Raw genomic sequence first — 10,516 nt, 5'->3', positions numbered from 1 at the left:
GTGCCTACGGGATGCATTCTTAGATCAGCTTGTACGAGAGCCGACCAGGGACAAAGCTATTCTGGATTTAGTGTTGTGTAATGAACTGGATTTGATAAGCGATCTTGAAGTAAAGGAGCCAATAGGAGGTAGTGACCATAATATGATCAGTTTTTATCTGCAATTTGAGAAGGATACGGGCAGATCGGAGGTGTCAGTGTTGTAGTTGAAAAAAGGAGACTATGGAGCCATGAGGGAGGAGCTGGCCAAATTTAACTGGACGGATATCCTAGCAGAAAAGACAGTGGAACAGCAATGGCAGGTATTCTTGGGAATAATGCAGACGGTGCAAAATCAGTTCATCCCCCGGAGAAAGAAGGATTCAAAGTGGGGAAAGGGGCCACAGTGGATGACAAAGGAAGTCAGAGATTGCATAGCATGAAAAAAAAAGAGGTATGACAGAGCTAAGGTGAGTAGGAAGACAAATGATCGGGAAATTTTTAAGGAACAACAGAACTTAACTAAAAAGGCAATACGGGGAGAAAAAATGAGGTACGTACTCAAGCTAGCCAGGAATATAAAGGAAGATAGCAAAACCTTTTTTAGGTATGTGAAGAGAAAGGAGATAGTTAAGAACAATGTTGGGCCCTTGAAGAATGAATTGGGTGAAATTGTTATGGGAAACAGAGAAATGGCAGAAGAATTTAATAAGTATTTTAGATCTGTCTTCACTAGGGAAGACACAAGCAATCTCCCAGATGTATGGATGGGCCAATGACATAGGGTAACAGAGGAAATGAAACAAATTGACATTAGGAAGGAAACGGAGATGAGTAGACTGATGGGACTGAAGGCTGACAAATCCCCAGGTCCAGATGGTGTACATCCTAGGGTATTAAAGGAGGTGGCTCTGGAAATTGCGGATGCATTGGTAATCATTTTCCAATGCTCCTTAATTCAGGATCAGTTCCTGAGGATTGGAGAATGGCTAATGTTATCCCACTTTTTAAGAAAGGAGTGAGGGAGAAAACAGAGAACTATCGTCCTGTCAGCCTAACATCAGTAGTGGGGAAGATGCCAGCGACCATTATTAAAGATGAAATAGTGGCATATCTAGATAGCAGTGATAGGATTGGGCCGAGCCAGCATGGATTTACCAAAGGCAAATCATGCTTGACTAATCTATTCGAGTTTTTCGAGGATGTAACCAGGAAGTTAGACAAGGTAGATCCAGTGGATGTAATGTACCTCGATTTTCAGAAGGCATTTGATAAGGTCCCACATAGGAGATTGGTGGGTAAAATCAGAGGTCATGGCATTGGGGGGGGGGGGAGATATTGACATGGATAGAAAACTGGTTGGCAGATAGAAAGCAAAGGATAACGGTGAATGGGTGTTTCTCGGAATGGCAGGTGGTGACTAGTGGGGAGCCATAGGGCTCGGTATTGGGACCACAGCTGTTTACGATTTACATCAACGATTTAGATGAAGGCATTGAGAATAACATCAGCAAGTTTGCTAATGGTACTAAGCTGGGTGGCAGTGTGACATGTGATGAGGATGTTAGGAGAATTCCGGGTGAGTGAGTGGGCAGATACTTGGCAGATGACGTTTAATGTGAATAAGTGTGAGGTTATCCATTTTGGGAGTAAGAACGGGAAGTCAGATTATTATCTGAACGGTGTAGAGTTAGGTAAGGGAGAAATACAAAGAGATCTAGGAGTCCTTGTTCATCAGTCACTGAAGGTGAATGAGCAAGTGCAGCAGGCAGTCAAGAAGGCTAATGGAATGTTGGCCTTTATTACAAAGGGAATTGAGTACAAGAGCAAGGAAATCCTTTTGCATTTGTACAGGGCCCTGGTGAGACCACACCTGGAGTATTGTGTACAGTTTTGGTCTCCAGGGTTAAGGAAGGACATCCTGGCTGTAGAGGAAGTGCAGCGTAGATTCACGAGGTTAATTCCTGGGATGCCCGGACTGTCTTACGCAGAGAGGGTAGAGAGACTGAGCTTGTACACACTGGAATTAAGGAGATTGAGAGGGGATCTGATTGGAAAATATAAGATTATTAAGTGATTGGACAAGATAGAGGCAGGAAATATGTTCCAGATGCTGGGAGAGTCCAGTACCAGAAGGCATGGTTTGAGAATAAGGGGTAGGTCATTTAGGACAGAATTAAGGAAAAACTTCTTCTCCCAGAGAGTTGTGGGATCTGAAATGCACTGTCTCGGAAGGCAGTGGAGTCCAATTCTCTGGATGCTTTCAAGAAGGAGCTAGATAGGTATCTTATGGATAGGGGAATCAACGAATATGGGGATAAGGCAGGAACCGGGTATTGATAGTAGATGATCAGCCATGACCTCAGAGTGGCGGTGCAGACTCGAAGGGCCGAATGGTCTACTTCTGCACCTATTGTCTATTGTCTATTGTGTATTGTCTGATGCGCCATCCGTCTGAAAAAAATGTTCGGTGATAATATCTCTACCGCATGCTCATGTCAAACTGGTTTGAACCCCACTCCTTTCATATTCCCTCCACGCTATACCTGTCTCTTTGTTTCACTGTCCATGCAGGGGTTAACTGCACCTGTTCATCCACTGGGTTTAATTAAGTGAACACCCATGAGGTCTGATTAAGTCATTGGAGCGTGCTTCTGTATTACAAATAGGGTTTGCCTACAATGATTGTCAGTACGAGCATCGACTCCGGTAATGACATTGTTCAACAGACCTGGGAATTGGAGTTCCGACGCACCGATCCTGGAGAGTGGAGTGGGACAGTTCAAGAATTGGTCGGAATCTGGGGTCAGTTCGGTGGAAATTTACACTAATGGACCAGGACGTTTCAATGCGGATGCTTACTTCAAAACTCATGCAAATCAAATATCATTATTACGGCGGATCCAAATTGCGCTCATGGACTTTGCGGCAATATACTACCCAATTCTTGCTGTTGTTGCCATCTCTGGTAAGTCAAAGTCTCATGCTGAAACTATTTCGAGAGGTAGCTATACCATAGTTTTATTATCGCACATAACACGCATGTCACGTCCATTGCTCCCCATGACACCTACAAATATACTGGGTCCTTTTTGTTTGCTTGATATATATTCGTAACTCCACGTTTAAATTCGGTAAATGTTGAAAACGCCAGTGTCAGACTGACCACTTATTCTTTTTTCCGACAGTTAGGGATGCTGTCAAATCTTTACATTCAATTTCTGTTTTACTTGCTCAAGAGCCGTGAATTTCTCAAGCTGACCCAGCATTGTATTGTCCACCCCTGCCTGTCTTTGCGAACGGATGTGTCAGTTGAATGTGGAACAGCTGATGCACTTGAGGACTGGGTAACCCACATGGCTGTTGGGGGGACAGTACCAGGGTCTTGACTCAGAGACTGTAATGGAATTGCGATGTTCCTTTCCGCGTTACAATGGCGTATTTTAGAGGGAAATGTCCAGGCAGCGGAATCGCCATGCTTTGCTGCTCCTGAACTTCTCTAGATGGTTGCAGTCGTAAGTTAGGAAGTTGTCCACGAGTCTTGTTGAGTTTCTCCAGTGTATCGTGCAGACGGCACCAGTCACCGTGGATTTTCAAAGATTCGCGTCGATCTCTTTTCTTGTGTTGCTTTTTACCTATCGGGAATGTAAACTTAAATTTGCGCCGATTCCAAAATCTGTCCCTGCCCGCTGCACCAACCTTCCATAAATATCACACGGCAGCTGCAATGGACGTCTTCATCCGCCTGTTTCTTTTTGACTCTGAGCACAGTGCAAGCCTCTGTCCTCTCCATTACTCAATATTCAAAGTAAACACCACAGATCAGCGCCTCCTCTGTAGAATCAAAGTTCTTCGCCTGATAAAGACTTTGACTCTCTCTGTCACCGGCCATGATGAACCCATAATTCCCTGTTCAATTCCTGGCTTAGCAGAGGGAGCGAAGTCTCATCTACACTCTGTCCCCCTTCCGAATCTCTAATCAATATCTGTGCTGCACCTCAGACTCTGCTCCTCACGAAGACTTGGACCATGTCTGACTTTCTCGCTAAAGGCCGGTCTGGCACGCCATGTATTCAGCGCGGCTAAACAGTGATTCATGAATAAAAAAAAATAGTACCTTCTGCATTTCTATGGTTGTTTAGTCCAAAACGCAGGCTGCAAAGTCTGATAGGGTTAACAAACACACAGTACAGGCATCTGCACCTCTGACAGACAGTCGAACATTTTCTATCCACAGAAAGAGTAACTGTGGAACAAATCAGGAAGATTAGTAGAAACAGTTTAATGTCCTTAGCGAAAGAAGTAAAATGGCCCCGAAATAACAGCTCCATCAGTCCAAGGATGGTGGGGGGGGGGGGTGGTTGGTTTAGATAGTGCGGGATATTACAGTACGATCTGCAACTGAATGCAAGACGACAATGGGACAGACGGAAAACCAATGGGTTTGGAATTAATAAAAACGTGAAGACCATCTGTTCAGTGTGTGAAGTTACTACGTAATCTGTATCCCGCCCTATTAATATTCGTGCTTGTTGGTTCACTAATGTTGTCAAGACAGCTTCTTGCCTTGACCCGGCCGCTTTGAGGCAATTGAAATTGACCACCCCAGCCATTCACAATGCGTTCACTGCACGTTGAATCTAACTGTACCTAACTTACTATTGGTCACATTGCTGTACTTTCTCCACCGGACCTCTACATGACTATTTTATTTTACACTTTGGGTTGACCTAAATATTCGTGCTTTTGTTTATGCCGCCAGTTTCGATTCCCTGCAGCTTTCTCACACTTTCACTGTGTAACCGTGTGTTCATTGGGTATTAATGCTTTCCACCAATCTCAAAATATACTCCACCTGTGGTCTAGTGGCCGACGCGCTCAATGAGCGTCCGACAGCTTCCGCAGCAAATATATTGATCAGATCCGCGCCTCCTTGTGAAATGTCAGATTTGATAACTCAGGAACAAAGCAGCAGAAGATAGAAAGGCTACGGCATTTACCCGAACCATGTCCAGCTGAAACGTTATGAATTTCATTGACCTCAGTTCCAATTTTGCATGCAGCCACGGTATTCGATCAAAAAGAACAAACTTTGCCTTATTGATTTTGGCCGTGTGTTACCATGGTGTACAGAGATCGATGATACGGCAATGAACCGGGGCAAATATCAGAACGATTTGTTCGATTGAAATGTGGCTCATGTTGAACTTTATATTTGCTGCGTCTCACAGATTGTATGTTTTATTTCGGGAGAGAAAAGCTGCAAACGACATCCGCTCATTTTTGTCCTCTCTCGGATATCGGATTTCAAACCGTCTTCTGTCCAGTGGGTGACGTCACTTCCACTAATTAGCATTCGTATTGAATATTAATCCCTGACTGAACTAGAAACTGTCTCCAATCAACGATAAATTCTTCGACCTCTGAATCGTGCAAGTATTTGATTTTAATCTTAGTAAATTTTACAACGATGCTCTGAATTTGATGTATAATTTCTGTACTTCTGCTTTTCACAGTGAACGTGCTGACGATTGTCATACTATCACGGGGAAAGTGCGGACTCTCTAAAACAGTCACCCGCTATCTGATGGCCATGTCAGCGGCTGACCTAGCGGTCGTTTTCCTGGACGTTATATTGATGAAAATTCCGAAGGCTTTTCCGGATGACTTTTCCTTCCTGTATTACGTCCGCGTGTGTAGAACCCACGTCTTCTTATTGCAGGCCGCCACAGATTGCTCTGTTTGGTTCACCGTCGCCTTCACCTTTGATCGATTTGTGGCCATTTGCTTCCAGGATCTAAACGCAATATATTGCACTGGGAGAACGGCGGCTGTGGTTCTGAGCACAGTGACTGCACTGAGTTGTTTAAAGAACGTTATCTGGTTCTTCATGCTCTATGATGTATATACTTCCTCTAACATAAAGTGGCCTTGCATGCAGAGATATGGATTACTGGGGTCACTATTCTGGACAGTAATCGATGTCGCCCGTACTGCCTTTTCGACTGTGATCCCGTTCCTTGTTGTTTTCCTGCTCAATGCTTTCACCATCACGAACGTTTTACTGGCCAGTAGAGCCCGCGGCAGACTCCGGGCTTCCAGCCGTGGTCAGAGTTCCGGAGACCCGGAGATGCAGAGCCGCAGAAAGTCCCTCGTTTTACTGCTGGTCGTCTCGGGAAATTTCATCCTGTTATGGGCGTTGTATGGGGTGATGGCAATATGGAACAGAATGACTTATATCTTAACCACCCCATATTGGTTGAGCATACCTTCATTTTTCAATGATCTGTGCTACATGCTGCAACTCCTGAGCTGCTGCACGAACACCGCTCTTTACGCCATCAGCCAGACTAAGTTCAGACAGCAGCTGAAACAGGTGCTGACTTCCCCTCTCACTCTCATTTGGAAACGGATCCGATACTGAGGGTCCATCTGACCAGCATACGTCTCCTCTACTTTCAAGAAGGAGGTCACAATGTTGTCCATTGATTATCCGTGTCGCTCCAGATTCTTCCCAGATGGACGGACACAACACCCTGGTTTCAACACTTCCTGACACCCACGCTGCCCTGATACAGACTCATCTGTTGTCATCTGCAACTCTGTTCATTCGGTTCCATTACCTTTGCCAGCCCAATTGTTTCAAGCAGGTGCAGCCTTTCCTTTTCGAGTCACAACCCGGAGCCGTAAAACTGACAAATAAATTCAACACTGTCTTCCTGCAATGTAATATTAGACTCGTGACCATCTCAAAATCACATAGTGAGAGCAATGACAACCTGGTGTTCTTGACAGTAACTAGTTCCAAATTGTTGTAGCTGCAAGGATGGGAGTTCCTGGCCTCTGAAACTCATTATATGAGTGTAAGTTTCCATAGTCATTACCAACCTGAACATTATAGGGAACAGCTGTTAACGCAAGTTCAACATTGGAATACAGCGAGCCATCACTGGCTCAAAAGGAACACTGCAATAACACATTCGAATCGGAAGCTCCGGCACGATATCTCACCACCAAATATTAAAAGCAGCACACGCAAAATGCTGGACGAACTCAGTTGTTTAGACAGTATTCACGGAAGTGAACAAATAAAATAGTTGGCGTTTCTGTCGAATGTCCTTGTTGAGAATCGGAAAGGAAGGGTGAAGCCAGCAGAATAGAAAAGCTGGTGGAGGGGAAGGAGAAGAGCAAGAAGGTGACAGGGGAAGCCAACAGGACAGGGAAGCTAAAGGGCTGGAGAGGAAGGACTCGGATGAGAGAGGAGAATGCACCATATGAGAAAGGGAAGAAGGAGGGGACCACGACGGGGTGATAGGAAAGTGAGAAGAGGCCAGTGTGGGGAATAGAACAGAGCAGCGAAGGAGCATTTTTACGGGTAGGAGACTCGATATTCACGCCATTAGGTTGGAGGCTTCCCAAACAGAATTAAAAGGCGTTTCACCTGAAACGTGCAGAAAGCGGAGAATCGGGGGTGGGGGAGAAATAAACATAAGATTATTGGTAGGATGGTGGAAATTGAAATGTAGAATATGTTGAATTCGGGTTGACATTGTGTTCTAGATAAGGACAAAAGGAACACTGTCGCTGTTAAGGCGGTGGAAAGGTTAGGTGAGCGCGGATAGGCCGACCATATTTTTAAAGGGATAGCTCAAAGACACATTTCACTAGCTCCCATCCCCATCACTCCACTGTCGGGAGGGATCGCTCGGGAGTGATTTCCCTTTGTCATCTTTCCCTCACGACTGATCTCACTCACGGTACTTTTCCCTGCAAGCGGCCAGCCAACTACACCTGCCATTCACCTCCTCCTATTCAGCTCCCCCGGACAAGTCTTCAAGGTGAGGTAACACCTCTCCTGAGGTGTTGCGGCCGTCTCCACGTTGGCGAGGCCCGTGATGAACTGAGCTTCATTTCGTCGAGCACAAGCGCTCCAGCCGTTAAAAGCGGAGCTTTCTATTGTCCAGACATTAGAATTCTGTTTCCTTATCCCGACCCGATATTCTCGGTTCATGGCTTATTCTTGTGACACGGTGAGAATGAACTCAAGACGGAGGATCAACAACCTGATGTCATGAGTGTCGGTTAAAAACATCCCTCCTCTTTCCCTCTACTTCTATTCACCACTCTGGCTTCATGTTTATTCCCAACCGCCTATCACCTCACACGTCTCGCCGTCCTGCTCCGCTTTCCCTGTGTTCCTCTGTCCCCTCTTAACAGATTGCGACGGCTCCAGCGATTTATCTTTTATACGCATTTCGCTTCTTCTTTTCCCTTCCCACGCCATTTATTCTGGCGTCTCCCCGCTTACTTGCCAGACGCAAAGAAAGGTCTCGGGTAGATAGATAGATAGATAGATAGATAGATAGATAATTAGATACTTTATTCATCCCCATGGGGAAATTCAACTTTTTTTCCAATGTTCTATACACTTGTTGTAGCAAAACGAATTACATACAATACTTAACTCAGTAAAAAATATGATATGCATCTAAATCACTATCTCAAAAAGCATTAATAATAGCTTTTAAAAAGTTCTTAAGTCCTGGCGGTAGAATTGTAAAGCCTAATGGCATTGGGGAGTATTGACCTCTTCATCCTGTCTGAGGAGCATTGCATCGATAGTAACCTGTCGCTGAAACTGCTTCTCTGTCTCTGGATGGTGCTATGTAGAGGATGTTCAGAGTTATCCATAATTGACCGTAGCCTACTCAGCGCCCTTCGCTCAGCTACCAATGTTAAACTCTCCAGTACTTTGCCCACGACAGAGCCCGCCTTCCTTACCAGCTTATTAAGACGTGAGGCGTCCCTCTTCTTAATGCTTCCTCCCCAACACGCCACCACAAAGAAGAGGGCGCTCTCCACAACTGACCTATAGAACATCTTCAGCATCTCACTACAGACATTGAATGACGCCAACCTTCTTAGGAAGTACAGTCGACTCTGTGCCTTCCTGCACAAGGCATAATGATGGAATAATCGTCAACTGTTTATTCATGTCTATAGATGTCGCCTGACCTGCTGAGTTGCTCCAGCGTTTTGTGAGTTGCTTTGGATTACATCATGTGCAGAATTACACATGTTTAAAATATTAAAATATATGTATTTTGAAACTGTGAAATGGATGGAGACACAAGAATGAGGGAATCATTCACAAATGATTCACACTGCATGTGATTTCGGAGATTGACTTGTCGGGGGAAATGTGAACGGAAGAAATTGTTGCAGGAATAAATTGCAGCACAAAAATAACCAAAATAAAGTGGCATGCAAATGTTTGGGCACCCCTGGTCAAAATTTATGTTACTGTGAGCAGCTAAGCGGATAAAAATTACCTGATATCGAAAAGACAAAAAGTTAAAGATGACACATTTATTTAATATTTTAAGCAAGATTATTTTTTTTATTATTTCCATCTTTTACAGTTTCCAAATGACAAAAAAGGAAAAGAGTCCGAAACAAAAGTTTGGGCGCCCTGCACAGCTCAGCAGTGGGCACGGAGAGCAGTGTAAAAATCTCGGGTGCCAGTATCTCCGAGGACCCAGCACAGGTCCAGCGCAGTAATGCAATCGCGATAGCATGACAGGGGTTTGACAGCATTAGTTGCTTGATTAAATACAGTATATCACGGATGTCCCAAAACAGTGAAACTCCCTCGGCACTGTCCCATCATACACTCACACGGGGTCAGGCGCAGAGTGCAGCTTCTTCTGCACCGTCACATCACACACCATGAGAAATATACAAAACATATTACGCACTAGCTGAGGCTGTCATATTATATATAAACGAATATTATATTATTTATGAGTGAGACATCGCTCGAACAAACTCATACTGAGGTGCACATAGTGGAATGGATAACAGAATCGCGGAACATAAGACTGCAGAGATACACGGTGAAGGTAGCAATTTCGAATTGCTCAGTGAAATATATTCACATAAATGTTACTGGAACATGACACGCGCTGTATTTCAGAGGTTTGTTCCTACCAAATTCTGATCTTACTTAGGCACTTATTCACTTAAATTAATTAATTTCAATATTCTCTTTATTTTCATACAACGTGTACAGATTTGTGTTGCCAAGCCATAGAAAGTTTCAGATCAGGCGCTAATCACATGGCTCTATGTGGTTGAGCAACGAAGACGGGCCGAACGGTCTGTTTGCCATATGAATCTATTACACAGGGCGTACTGCTCCATAACACGTCATCATTCATAAGTGCACTGCCCATCTCACACGTTTAACATAGCCGACTGCAGAAGACGCTTGTCCTAACAAATAGTTCTGGGAATACAGAATCTTTTTTTACTTCTTTTTTTTTACTAGATTTAGTATATTTAATTGATTTGAGGAAGAGCTGGAAAGTTGGAGAAAATTATACGCCTGCTCACACTGTATCAGATGTGCGCAGGTTCTGGACGGAGACGACACACCTTCCGCTCGAGCAGAGCCTGACAAACACAAAATGAAACCCACACTCTCACAGTGCAATAGAGACTGACAGACAAAGAATGAAACCCACATTCTCGCACTG

The sequence above is a fragment of the Hemitrygon akajei genome, unplaced genomic scaffold (genome assembly GCF_048418815.1).
Source record: "Hemitrygon akajei unplaced genomic scaffold, sHemAka1.3 Scf000095, whole genome shotgun sequence".
Taxonomy (NCBI): domain Eukaryota; kingdom Metazoa; phylum Chordata; class Chondrichthyes; order Myliobatiformes; family Dasyatidae; genus Hemitrygon; species Hemitrygon akajei.
The sequence above is the reverse complement of the archived record's forward strand: the minus strand, read 5'-3'. Positions refer to the sequence as shown.